The sequence below is a fragment of the Rhinolophus hipposideros genome (assembly GCF_964194185.1).
Source record: "Rhinolophus hipposideros genome assembly, chromosome: 22".
Classification (NCBI taxonomy): domain Eukaryota; kingdom Metazoa; phylum Chordata; class Mammalia; order Chiroptera; family Rhinolophidae; genus Rhinolophus; species Rhinolophus hipposideros.
Window position 1 is genome coordinate 27,445,074 of NC_138068.1, and position 12,538 is coordinate 27,457,611.

The following is a 12,538-nucleotide window of genomic DNA, read 5'->3' on the forward strand; positions in this document are numbered from 1 at the left end:
GGCATCAAATGCTCAAACATTTGACACCTGACATGTCAGAATTCCCATTTAAAGTTGAGAACGGCATAACCACCAAATCTTTTGATCCATTTGTCTCAAGAAAACCCTCACCTTTGTCCTTATATCTGGGCATGTGCTTTTGCCCCCTAAGGAATCAGACTGTGCCAGGTTGTTTGTTATTCTGGGAGGCATCTGATCCATATACAGAAAACAGGAGCCCAGATGAACTAGCCTACACTAGGGGACGTAAGGAATGATGGCCCAGGAGGATCAGTGTGAGCTAAATTTAGAATTCCAAAAATGGCAAAGATCCACCAAAGAAATCAGGCTCAGTCAACACATCCGAGAGTTATGAGCAGATCTGGAATAAGGAGGTGAAACTCAGCCAAGTGGAAGTCAAAAAGTGAGGAACAAAGCTAGCTGTAAAATGAAGAAGGGCCCAAGTGATGCTGTAAATAGAGTTTGTGCCTTTGTTGGAGAGCAGCCACGTGGAATCATGACCTTTAATGTTGTCATAAAGGTACGGGTCAGAGAAGTCTTCCAGGAAAGTGATGTTGGTGGGATGTAATTATTCTGATGGAAATGGCAGAAAGCTATGGCAAAAATCTAGGTTAGCAATGACAGTGTCTTGGACTGGAGTACCAAAGACTTCCATGGGGAGAAGCAGTTTGACGTCAGCTGTAGTTTGAGATGACAGGACTTACTGATGCATGTGAAAGAGGGGGAGCCAAGGAGGTCTTCATTAACTGAGGCAGGAAAGACTGAGGGAAGACTTACTTGTAGTGAGGGGTGGAAATTAGAAGTTTGGTTTTGGATATAAGTTTAAAACGTCTGAAAAACATCCAAGTGGAGATGTTTCTTTCAGCAGGAGACACAACACACAACAGCTCTGGTAGCTGTTATTTTGGCATTTGACATAAATCCCTGGAAGTTGGAACTTGCAAACATCTGTCTCAGATGACAGAATCCTTGCCCACCAAAAGCCACTCACACTTAGGTTTCTCTTTCCACATAAACACTCTAATATGCATTCTATTTGGTTCTCACTCCCTTCTGTTGGCTTTACTTGTCATCCTGTGACATCTAAATTTAAGAAAAGGACTAGTTTAGGAAGCTCAAAGAACTTCTATCTCCATTGTTAATTATGCAGGCACATTCATTTACTAAATACATTTACTAAGCACCTACCCTGAGTGTCAAAATCAAGCCTCCATTGTCCATTTTGGTGACTTCAATAATACCCCTTATATTGGTGGGTCCTCCTTCCCTGTTTCACCATCCTTACTTCCTCACTCACATTTTGGGAATCTTTATCCCAGGCTCTGCTTTGGGAAAAACATAAACTACACTGTTCAAACAATAGCCAGCAGTGAAGTACCGTGTTTCCCTGAAAATAAGACCGGTCTTATATTATTTTTTGCTCCAAAAGACGCATTAGGGTGTATTTTCAGGAGATGTCTTATTTTTTTTCATGTACAACAATCTACATTTATTCAAATACAGCCAGGTCATCTTCTGGAACCTAATCAAAAAATGTACTAAATGCGTCCATCTGGCTGATATCTTAACTGGGGCTTATTTTCGGGGAAACACGGTAGAATAGACTGTGGAAGCCATAATGGATGCCTCTTCACCTGGACACCCCAGGATACGGGAGCGTGTTGTTTGGAGGCCCCCTGTACTCAGATCTACAGGAAGAGAAGAAAGGAGAATAGCTGTGGGCAGCACCACGTATTACCAGGCAGGCTCCCAATCAGGTCCTTTGTCAGCCTGACACTTTACTTTCTGATTTCAGAATGGGAAGGCGCATTTGGGTGGCTATGTCCTTGGGTTCTGCTCCAGAAGTTCGCATCACTGCTCCAGAGCCTTACGCCCTCCAGGGAAGCTCTAGAAGAGCTGCGTATATGTCATTCAGGGTGGCCTGAGGGGTCTCTGGTCCCGCTCCCCACATAAGAACGCAGGATATGGTGAGGCCAAAAAGCAACACCCACGGAGCCATAAATAGGGGAGTGTGGGGACAGAGCAAGGAGTGCAGTTTCCAGGCTCTCGGCCTCAAGTGGAAAGGTGCTGGCTCAGGTAGTAAGTGACCATCAGCTGTGATTGGATGGCCATCAGCTGTGGCTAGTTGGCCGTCAGCTGTAACCAGTGAGCCATTGGCCACTAATATAACTGCCGTGGCTACGCTAGCAGAAAATGGGGGCTAGCAAGAAGATGGTGGCTGAGCTAGCAAGAGCAGATTGCAGTTAGGACGGCAGAGTGTGGCGGATTCTGTGGCTCCTGCTTCCCGTGTCTCCAACCCAGCTACCAACGAGAATATAGTGGGTGATATGACTCCCCTACCTATGGCTCTGTGGGTGTTCCGTTTTGGCCTCACCATATCCTGCGTTCTTATGTGGGGAGCGGGAGCTGAGACCCTGCATGGCACCCTGCATGACAGGGAGTCATACTACTATATTCTCACTGGCGGCTGGGTTGGCGACACAGGAAACAGGATCCACACAATCTGCAACCTTCCGTCCACTTCTCTGCCAACCAACCAACCCCACTTGATAACTGCAATCCGCGCTTGCTAGGTCAGCCACCATCTTCTTGCTAGCCCCCATTTTCTGCTAGCGTAGCCATGGCATTTATATTAGTGGCCAATGGCTCACTGGTTACAACTAGCCACAGCTGATGGCCATCCAATCACAGTTGATGGCCATTTATTACCTGAGCCAGCACCTTCCACGTGAGGCCGAGAGCCTAGAATCTGCACTCCTGGCTCTGTCCCCACACTGTACCTGCAAGGTCATTCCTCTCTTCTGGCGGTCCTGCGTCTGCAAATTTTGGTCCAAATCCTTTGCTTTCACATGGCTGGGCCCCAGGGGCAACACACCTCTTCATTGAGATTCTGCCAGGGGAGAAGGGAAGTATCACCGAGAATTGGGGTTTGGTTAATAGGTAGTGTGAGCCAGACTCTTTAAGGAGGAGTGGGACTAGGGATCTCTGGCACCCAGGGTCCTCAGGTGTTTCTCGTCTCAGGACTCACCTGCTACCCCTGTAGGTCTCCTGAGATCCTTCAAGATTGAGCTTTCTTGGTAAAGAGTGGTTGTAGCAGCAGCACATTCCAGCCCATCCTCTTCTTGCCCCTGTAGCCTAAGCCATGAAGCCCAACTTGCAGGTTCCTGTTTGTCTTTCTAGGAAGCCCCCCACTCCACAGTCCCCACCCTCAACACACACACACACACACACACACACACACACACACACACACACACACACACACGGCACTGGACCCAGATTGGCAGTACCTCATGGTGTTCAAAGAGAAGAACATTTCCCGATAGAGGGGTTTGGGTGAAGACTCCAGTCTCTCTCCCATGGCCAGGTGCTGGCAGTTGGATTGAAAGAGAGAGTGCTGAGGGGAAAGGCTCCCAGAGCAGGCAACAATGGTGTCCTGGGACAAATTTGAGAGACCTCACAGCTGCTGGGAGAAATACCTGGCCAGGAGGATATAGGTGAGTGCCTGGGTGTTTTTGTGAGTGTGTTTCATGCGTGGTTTTTTTTTTTTTTTTTTTTTTTTTTTTTTGCTAAATCCTACTTTGTGAAGTATACTAACCTAAGCCCTAGCTAGCTCTTTCTAGATAGCTGTGTTCATGATAGGTAACCGAAGTGCCTTGGGACCAGCTATAGCCTTTGTATTCACTAGTATACCTTGGGTTCTAGAACTAAGGGCCAAATTTTTTTTTGGACCCCAGTTATGCTGAGAAGGACATTTCATTTTCAATGAGAAAGGCACCTAGTTGTGAGAACATCTACTGTGCCATAGTTCCAAAGTCTGGGGGGGAGGGTTCCTCAAGCCTTTATTTTGGAATATTGGTATGTACCTGTAAAATGAAGGTGCTCTGCAGACTGTGAGGACTGAGTTTCGGCAAGCCTTTCTCTTGGGTGTTGGGGTGAAATTCTGCCCATCCCTTTGGTCCTAGATCTGTGTGGTGAGCACAGCACTGGAATGCTCTGCTCCTTTATCAACCCAAGGCATGAGGCAGGTGAGGGCATCCCGGAATCTTTCTTTTCTTCCTTCCTTTTCCTACCTCACTTCTCCGCCCCCCAGCAGTGTTTCCTGAGGTTACTTCCCTCTACTTGCATTTTGGAATCCTTTCCTCAGATCCCCTTGCTTTGGGAAATCCAATCTCAGACAGTCTTCAATAAATGAATGAATAAATGCCCAAGTATTCATGCTCAAATAGTACTTACTGTCTGGAAGTCACCAGGAGTTTACCACCTTCACTTATAGTATCATAGGGTTCTCCCTCACCTTCCTCTCCCTTCCCGCCCCCCCACCCATGTAGTGCACATTCTATCAGTATGCTTTTTATTTTATTTTAACCCTCACAGGGAAAAGAAACGATAACACATGTGTATGTTGTTTAAATAAGGACTCACTCTATACTTGTTAATTTGAGAATTTGAGGAAGGTATTAGAAGGTATTTTTAATATAGGCCTAAGCTCTGCTGACTAGGAATGGATGAAGCTGCACCGTAAAAGGGAAATAGAATGCATCATTAGAGTCAGAATATTTCAGAACCTTCCATAAACAAAGAACAAGGTCCTAAGCAAAGGGAAAACAGGAAGTGATATGAGGAGAAAGAATTTGTTTACCGTGATTCCAACCACACTGGAATGTATTTTTATCAAAGTGAAACCATGGATAAATCAACATGTTTGGGCAAAGCCCCCCAGAGTGTGAGGAATTAGATTCCTAACTAGGAGAGTATGAACCAGAGGAATTTGAATACAGTTTGATCCTTTTAGAAGTTGTTTAATGTTTCTCGGAAGAGTCTGGGTTTCCCTTTACTCTTTCTTTTGAAATTAAAAATATTTTCTTTTTAGCAATGTCACATATGAAACGGAGTTTCCAAAAGATTTAAACTTCACAGCCAAATTTTTGTAAGGTCACTCAGTGTTTTGTTATTAGCATAACCAACACCTGGGATATAAATGATCCCCATCATTGTGTCTCCTCTTGGTAACCTTGTCATATAGAGAGAGCAGTGGGTTTCTGGGCCAGTCTCAATTTCCTTTATGTTTAGAGAGAGGGCTAAAAACCCAACATTTACAGTGGCCAGTGGCTCAGAGGGGGGCTGTGGACAACAAGAGTGTGTAAGTTCTTGGTGTCTTGTGGGAGCAGTGAGGTAAGGTTTCTGACTTTTTACGCGAAACCAAGAATCTGGATTTTCATGTGAAATTTCCCCATATTTAATGTGGCTATCCAATTGCAATGTTGAAAATCATTGTGTGAGGAAAAACAACAACAACAAAAAAAACCCTCCATCCTGGAGCTTGATTTCACACTTTGGCCACTAGTTTCTAAGTTCTATTTTAGAGACTCCAGTCTACTTTGATATCATAATAAAAGAACGGCATCTTTGTCATGGAAGCACCATCAGAGATGCTCTGCTGACCCTGTGCGTCATAGCCTTGTTATTTAAAGGGTGGTCTCTGGCCAGCTGTATCAGCATCACTTTGGAGCTCCTTAGAGACAGATTCCCAGGGTCCACCCAGACCCGCTGAATCAGAACTTGCTTTATAAAAAATCCCCAGGTGATTTATATGCACGTTAAAGTTTGAGAAGCATTACTTGAGTTTGCCTCTTGAGGCGAAAAAGAAAATATCGACTCTAAGTGCAGCAGCTGTGATTTAAGTCTACATGTACAGAGAGGAAAAAGAATATTCCAAAGTCACAGACATCCATAATAGTAACAGCTAGCAAAAATTTTTTAAAGTGGCTATTGAAGAATTGCATATTCTCTGTTTTGGTATAGGTAGTCAATTAATGAGGAATATAGTTAATTAAGGCAGATGACCATTTCACTATTTTCAGCCAAAGTCTGTGTATTTCTGGTAATGATACTTTTTTATTGGGTTATTAAAGTCAAAAATGTATTTTAAGAATCTATTATGTGCATGCTGCTGTTCTGAGCACTGTACCCAGGATTGCATAAGGTACAGTTTCTACCCTCAAAGCACTTGGAGTCTCAGTGACAAAATATGACAAGGGTGGCCAACAGAGGCATAAACAGAGTGGAAATTCAGTATGACGATGAAGAGTTGGCCGAATGCCCAATAGTTCATCTGTGTCATGATCGTTCAACACAACATTGTACTCACATTTTTTATTTGAGTGTTTATTTGCTTAACATCTGTCTACACTTAATGCATTAAAAGTGCAATGCTTATAGAGACTAATATTTATTGAATGATATGCCCATTGCTTACTTCCACATTTACATAAGCTTTGTTCCCAAGGAAGGACCATGTAAAAGAAATATTATAGGAAAAAACAAGCCTGAGTCATTTCCCATAACTTTTAGAATTTCTTTCTTTAGAGAGAATGTACACAAAGTAAAAACTAACTGAATTTTTTTTAAAAAAGCTATTCAGCTGTAACACATATCATAAAATTCACTCACTTAATGTATAAAATTCAGTGATTTTTATCATATTTGGAGTTGCGCATCTATCACTACAATCAGTTTAAAAATATTTTTATTACCCCCCAAAGAAACCCTCTACCTCTTAGCTTTCACACACTGCCCACCTAACTTCCTTATCCCTTAACCCCAGCCTTCAGCAACCACTAATTTACTTCCTGACTCTATAGATTTGGCTATCTTGGATATTTAATATAAATGGAGTCATACAGTATGTAGTCCTTTTTGACTGGCTTTTTTCATTTAGCACAATGTTTTAAAACTTCCCTAAAATTTATTTTCATTCTATATTTCCCAGAAGTAGGAAAAAGAAACTTAGGCTAAAGAAGATGTCAAAATATTTTAAAAGTATAAATGACTCCCAAAGCGTGAGCGGCATCAAGCTTTTGTTTATAACTTAGATACACATTTCTTCTGTTTCTTTTTCATTCATCTTCAACTGAGTTTTTATTTGATGTTTGGTGGGACTTACGTGAGAACTAGCTAATTCTAAGAAAAATTGTGAAATGAAGTTTACTTTCTATGCCTCCTCTGTTTACCTTTTATATCTTTGTCTTTCATTTAGGTATCCAATACTCTCATGGTATTAATACATCTTTATTCACCATAAAGTATTGCATTCTGATAATGACTGGCAGAATTTGTTAAACTTGTCAGTAATATTTCATTTCCTTCAATCGTCTCATCCAAAGGAGAAACTAATGGTAGATATTTCAGGAAGACAGGGAAAGGGACAACAATTTTTGGTTAAGGTCAAGTTTATAGACATTTGTTGAGAGTTTACCATATGCCTGGTGTTGGGCAAGCACTTTATTAGAAAGGTTAAATAACTTACCCAAAGTCAGCTATTAAGTGGTGACAGCAGAATTTGAGTGTAGTTTTTCCTGACTGTGGGACCTCAGTGCTTAATTATTGTGGTGTACAGCCACTCCCCAATACTCATTAGTCAGCCTGCAGTCTGCAGCCTACACTCCACCCCTTCCCTCCTAAAACAGAGACAGAGCATATCATTTGGTATTTCTTCTGTCTTGTCTCTCTCTCTGGAGAGAATGTTATCAATTCTGTCAGTTGTAGTTCCTATTGGTCATTTAAAAATGTATGTGTAAGTTGATTTTGTGTTCTGTAAGTTTGCTGAATTTGTTTATTCTGACAGATTTTGAGTGGCATCATTAGAGTTTTCTATACTACATATAAGATCATGTCATCTGCAAACAAAGACAATTTCTTCCTTTCTGATTTGAATTCCTTTTATTTCTGTTTGTTTCTTGCCTGATTGTTCTGGCTAGGACTTCTAGTAATATATTGAATAGAAGTTGTGAGAGTGGACACCTTTGTCTTCTTCCTTATTTTAGAAGAAAAGCTTCCAGCTTTTCACCATTGAGTCTGATGTTAGATGTGGGTTTCTCATGTGTGTGCGTTTGTCATGTATGTTAGATGTGGATTTGTCATATATGGCTTTTATTATGTTGAGGTACATTTCTTCCGTACCTGTTTTGTTGAGTTTTTTTTTTTAATCATGAAAGGATGTTGAATATAGTTAAATGCTTTGCTGCATCTGTTATTATGATCATGTGAGTTTTATCCCTCATTTTGTTATTGTGATGTTTCATATTTATTGATTTCCGTATGTTGAAACCATCCTTGCATCTCAGGAATAAACCCCACTTGATCATGGTGTATGATTCTTTTAATGTGCTGTTGAATTCAGTTTGCTAGTATTCTGTTGAGGATCTTTACATCGTGTTCATCAGAGATATTGACATGCAGTTTTATTTTCCTGTAATATCTTTGTCTGGCTTTCATATGAGGGTAATGTTGGCCTCACAATAAGAGCTTGGAAGTTTTCCTTCTTCTTCAATTTTTTGGAAGAGTTAGAGAAGTGTTAGCATTATTATTTAAATGTTTGGTAGAATTCACCAGTGAAATTATCTAATAAACAATTTCTGTAAAGTTTCAGGATGCAAAATCAACATACAAAAATCATTTGTGTTTCTGTACACTAATAACAAACTACCCAAAAAATAAATTAAGAAAAAAATCCTATTTACAATAGCATAAAAATACTTAGGAATAGATTTAACCAAGGAGGTGAAAGATCTTTACACTGAAAACTATAAAACATTGATGAAAGGAATTGAAGAAGTCATAAGAAAATGTAAACATATCTTATGTTCATGGATTTTAAGACCTAATATTGTTAAAATGTCCATACTTTCCAAAGCTATATACAGACTTGATGTTATCTCTATTAAAATTCCAATAGTGTTTTTCACAAAAATAGAAAAAATAATCCTAAAAGTAATGTGGAACCAAATAGTCAAAGCAGTCTTAAGAAGAACAAAACTGCAGGCATAACACTACCTAATTTAAAAATATACTACAAAGCTATAGTAGTCAAAACAATATAGTATTTGCATAAAAACAGACATATAGATCAATGTAACAATATAGTATTTGCATAAAAACAGACATATAGATCAATGTAGAGAGACCAGAAATAAATCCACACATTGACATTCAATTGATCTTCCAAGCAGGTGCCAAGAACAAACAATGGGGAAAATGTAGTCTCTTCAATAAATGGTGTTGGGAAAACTGGATATCCATATTCAGAGGAATAAAATTGGACCCTTACCTCATACCATATACAAAATTCAACTCAAAATGACTTAAAGACTTAAAACCAGAAAGTGTAAAACTACTGGAAGAATATATAAGGAAAAAGCTTCTTGACATAGGTCTGGGCAATGATTTATTGGATATGACCCCCAAAGCACAGATAACAGAAACAAAAATACATAGATGGAATTGCATTAAAGTAAAAAGCTTCTACATAGCAAAGGAAACAATCAAAAGAGTGAAGAGACACCCTACTGAATGGGAGAAAATATCTGTTAACCAGATAATATCCAAAATCTATAAGGAACCCAACTCGATAGCAAAAAAAGAAAAAAAAAAAGTCTGGTTTGAAAATGGGCAAAGGATCTGCATAAATATTTCTCACAGGAAAACATACAAATAGCCAACAGGTATATGAAAAAATGTTCAACATCACTAATAATTAGGGAAATGCCATTTAGTGAAACACAGATGGATAACTCTGCTGAAGAATGCCAAGACTTAAACCGTTTTTCTCTTAGCAATGGTGTGAGACTGGGAGTGCTTGGAAAGGGCTCAGATTCAGACTAAGAGGAGAACTGAAGGCTTGTGACACAAGGGCATTCATCATATTTCACAGGGAACATCACTCCATTTATCCACAGTCAGGACAACTGAAGCTCCATGTTTGGCATTTCCCAAAATTTTGCAGTGCAGAAGCAATGTACTAAAAGCTTCCATACATACCATGTCATTTAATCAATATCCGCTATGTTCCTAATATGTATACTCAAAGGTCCAGTCAGACAGACTGTATGGACACATTTAAACTGCTCTGAATACAGGGATTGAAACTTCAACCCTTTAAAAATTATCAGAAGTAATTTGTCTAGTACCAAAAATAAAATATTCATAAAAGCAAATAAAATGAAATATGCTAAGTGGTTAAAATTGAATTGCAAGGCCTGAATGATAATTAATCTCAATGGATTTTATGCATTTTTTAGAATCAGAACACAGTTCCCAAAAGAAATTTTACAAGAAAGGCTAATATTTAAAAAGTGATATGATTAAAGTAGACTTGGTTGGTATAGGATCATAAACTTCTACCATGTCCTTCTCCCCTTTCTCTTTGTCTTCTTTTCCTATGTGACTTGTACCTTTCTTTGCATTCTGTCCAGCCCTAGCTGGACTTCATATGAGCCTCTGCAGTGACTTGCAGAGCAGTTTGGGAATGTCTGTTCTAGCTCAATCATTTCATTAAACCAGTTGGTAAACTGAGGCACAAACCTTGTTTATAAAGACAGGACAAATTAACAGTAGAATCAAGAACAGAGCTCAGGTCTAACTCAGCCCTTGGTTTCATGCACCATACTATGTGACCTCCCCCGGCCAAAGAGACCAAGGAATAAGAAGCTTTGTTTCCAAAGGAAAGAATTGTTAAAAACCAATCAAATCCTCAAGTTTGCTTCACATAAGGATCAGCATTGATTTCATCTTGTCAGATGTCTACCTGTCTCTATGACTGCTCTTGAACATGAACCTAATATTTTTTCTTACTCTGAAGCTGATGGAGTACTTCACTGCTCTTTGATGTTGTGGTTGAACATTTTCCTTTAACATCTGAATGTCCAATGTGTCCATCTTAGATTGTATAATAGCACTTGGCTGGTTGACAGGGCTTTACTTTGTCCCAATTATATTTGGAAATCAGGGTGTTTTTGAGCAGGATGATAATGGTCCTAACCCAGCATGGCATCCACTGGGGCTCTCATGAAGACAAACTCACTGGGCTATGATATCCCACCAGGTTTAGAGTCGTAGGGTAAAGAAAATAAAGGGACTGGAGGCCAGCTGCTTACTGCAACTTTTACTCCTCTCTCAGCTCATCTTATCAATGTCACTGCCTGGAAAATGCGGTGTCCTGCATGTTTCTCAGGTGTATCCTGATGAAAAATGTTTGTGAGTTCCACTGCTATGGAAGCGTATTACTATGACTCAGTGGTGTTTTAGTTGGGAACTGAAGTATCCAAAGAACCTTATGGGTTTGGGTATTTCCTTTTATAAGGAGACATAAAAGCAATATGAGCATATCTAGGCAGTAAATCCTAATGTTTTATTTAACCCATCTTCTGATAGACATAATTTCCTATTAGCCGTTATGCCCTCATAGTATTATTTCATACCCATTGCCAATACCCTCCTTCTACTCAATGTGGTAAGTCTAACTGGTCTCCTCATGTTTAATATTTTCAATCTAATCCATTTTGCAAATTGCTACTTATTTTTATAAATCCAAATTGAATTTCCTGTATGAATGAATGAGAGAATATAAGGCAAAAAACGATCTCTTGTTATAGATTCTAAATTATTATGACGGGAGCTCCTAAAATAAACTATAGATCTTAAGATTATTTTTGTAGAACCTATATTTTCTACATTTTGTTAGTTTATGTATAGATGTAACCAATTTTTGTTGAAAATGATAACCAAATGCCTGTGAAAAACAGATGATGGTGAAGGAGAGGACCCAATGATTTGTCTTGCCTTTTTTTTTTTTTTAACATTATCAATAATTTGTGGCTGTTGTTAGGCTTTGTTAGAAAGTCAGTGAGTGTGTGCCCCATGGACTCCACTGTAAATGTGCTCTGTTCCCTTCCCAAGTGGCCATGTTGGCTGGGTGATAAGTACTTATACCATAAGGAAGAAGCCTTGTTTCATTTCTCTGTCATGCAGTGATGCAAGATGTGAGCCTCAGTCTTACTTGATACCAGCTAAACACCACTGGGTCATAGCAAAATGAAACTGCTGTGTGTGTGTGTGTGTGTGTGTGTGTGTGTGTGAAAGAGAGGGAGAGAGAGACAGATCTATAATTCTTAATTTTTCATCAAGTCATACGAAGACCTCAGTCTTTATTCCACTGCCCTCACCTTAGTCTCAGAAGTGCTGCCGAGCTTTCTCTGGAGCCATGGGTTACCTGATAAACCCTTTCTTCTCAAATGAAACCTGTGTGTCCAAGATGAGGAAACAGCTCACTGTGCTTTGTGAACTCATTATTCTCCCCAGGCATATGATGTATGCCTGAAACTAATATAATATTGTATGTTAGTTATATTTTAATAAACATCTTTTTTTAAGTCATTTACTTTTTGTTTTCAGAATATGGTTGGATTTGAATGAATGTGGAAATATAGTAATCATTAATTTGCAAAAAACTTCAGTTTAGTTCAAACACAACAAAAGACATATAAGATTCTAATTGTAAAATGAAATCTTTAATGCTTAGCCTGAACTTCACTGTGAAGGGTATGAGAACTTGTACAAAACACTCTTCGTGGACGAAGGAAGGAAGAAGCTGACAAATCTAAACAGAACTCTGAAAGCTGCTGTTTGTACCCTCCAGCTGCTTTCTGTAGACAATGAAATGTGAGGTGTAAATTTTTCTCCAGATACAGGCTTTATCTGT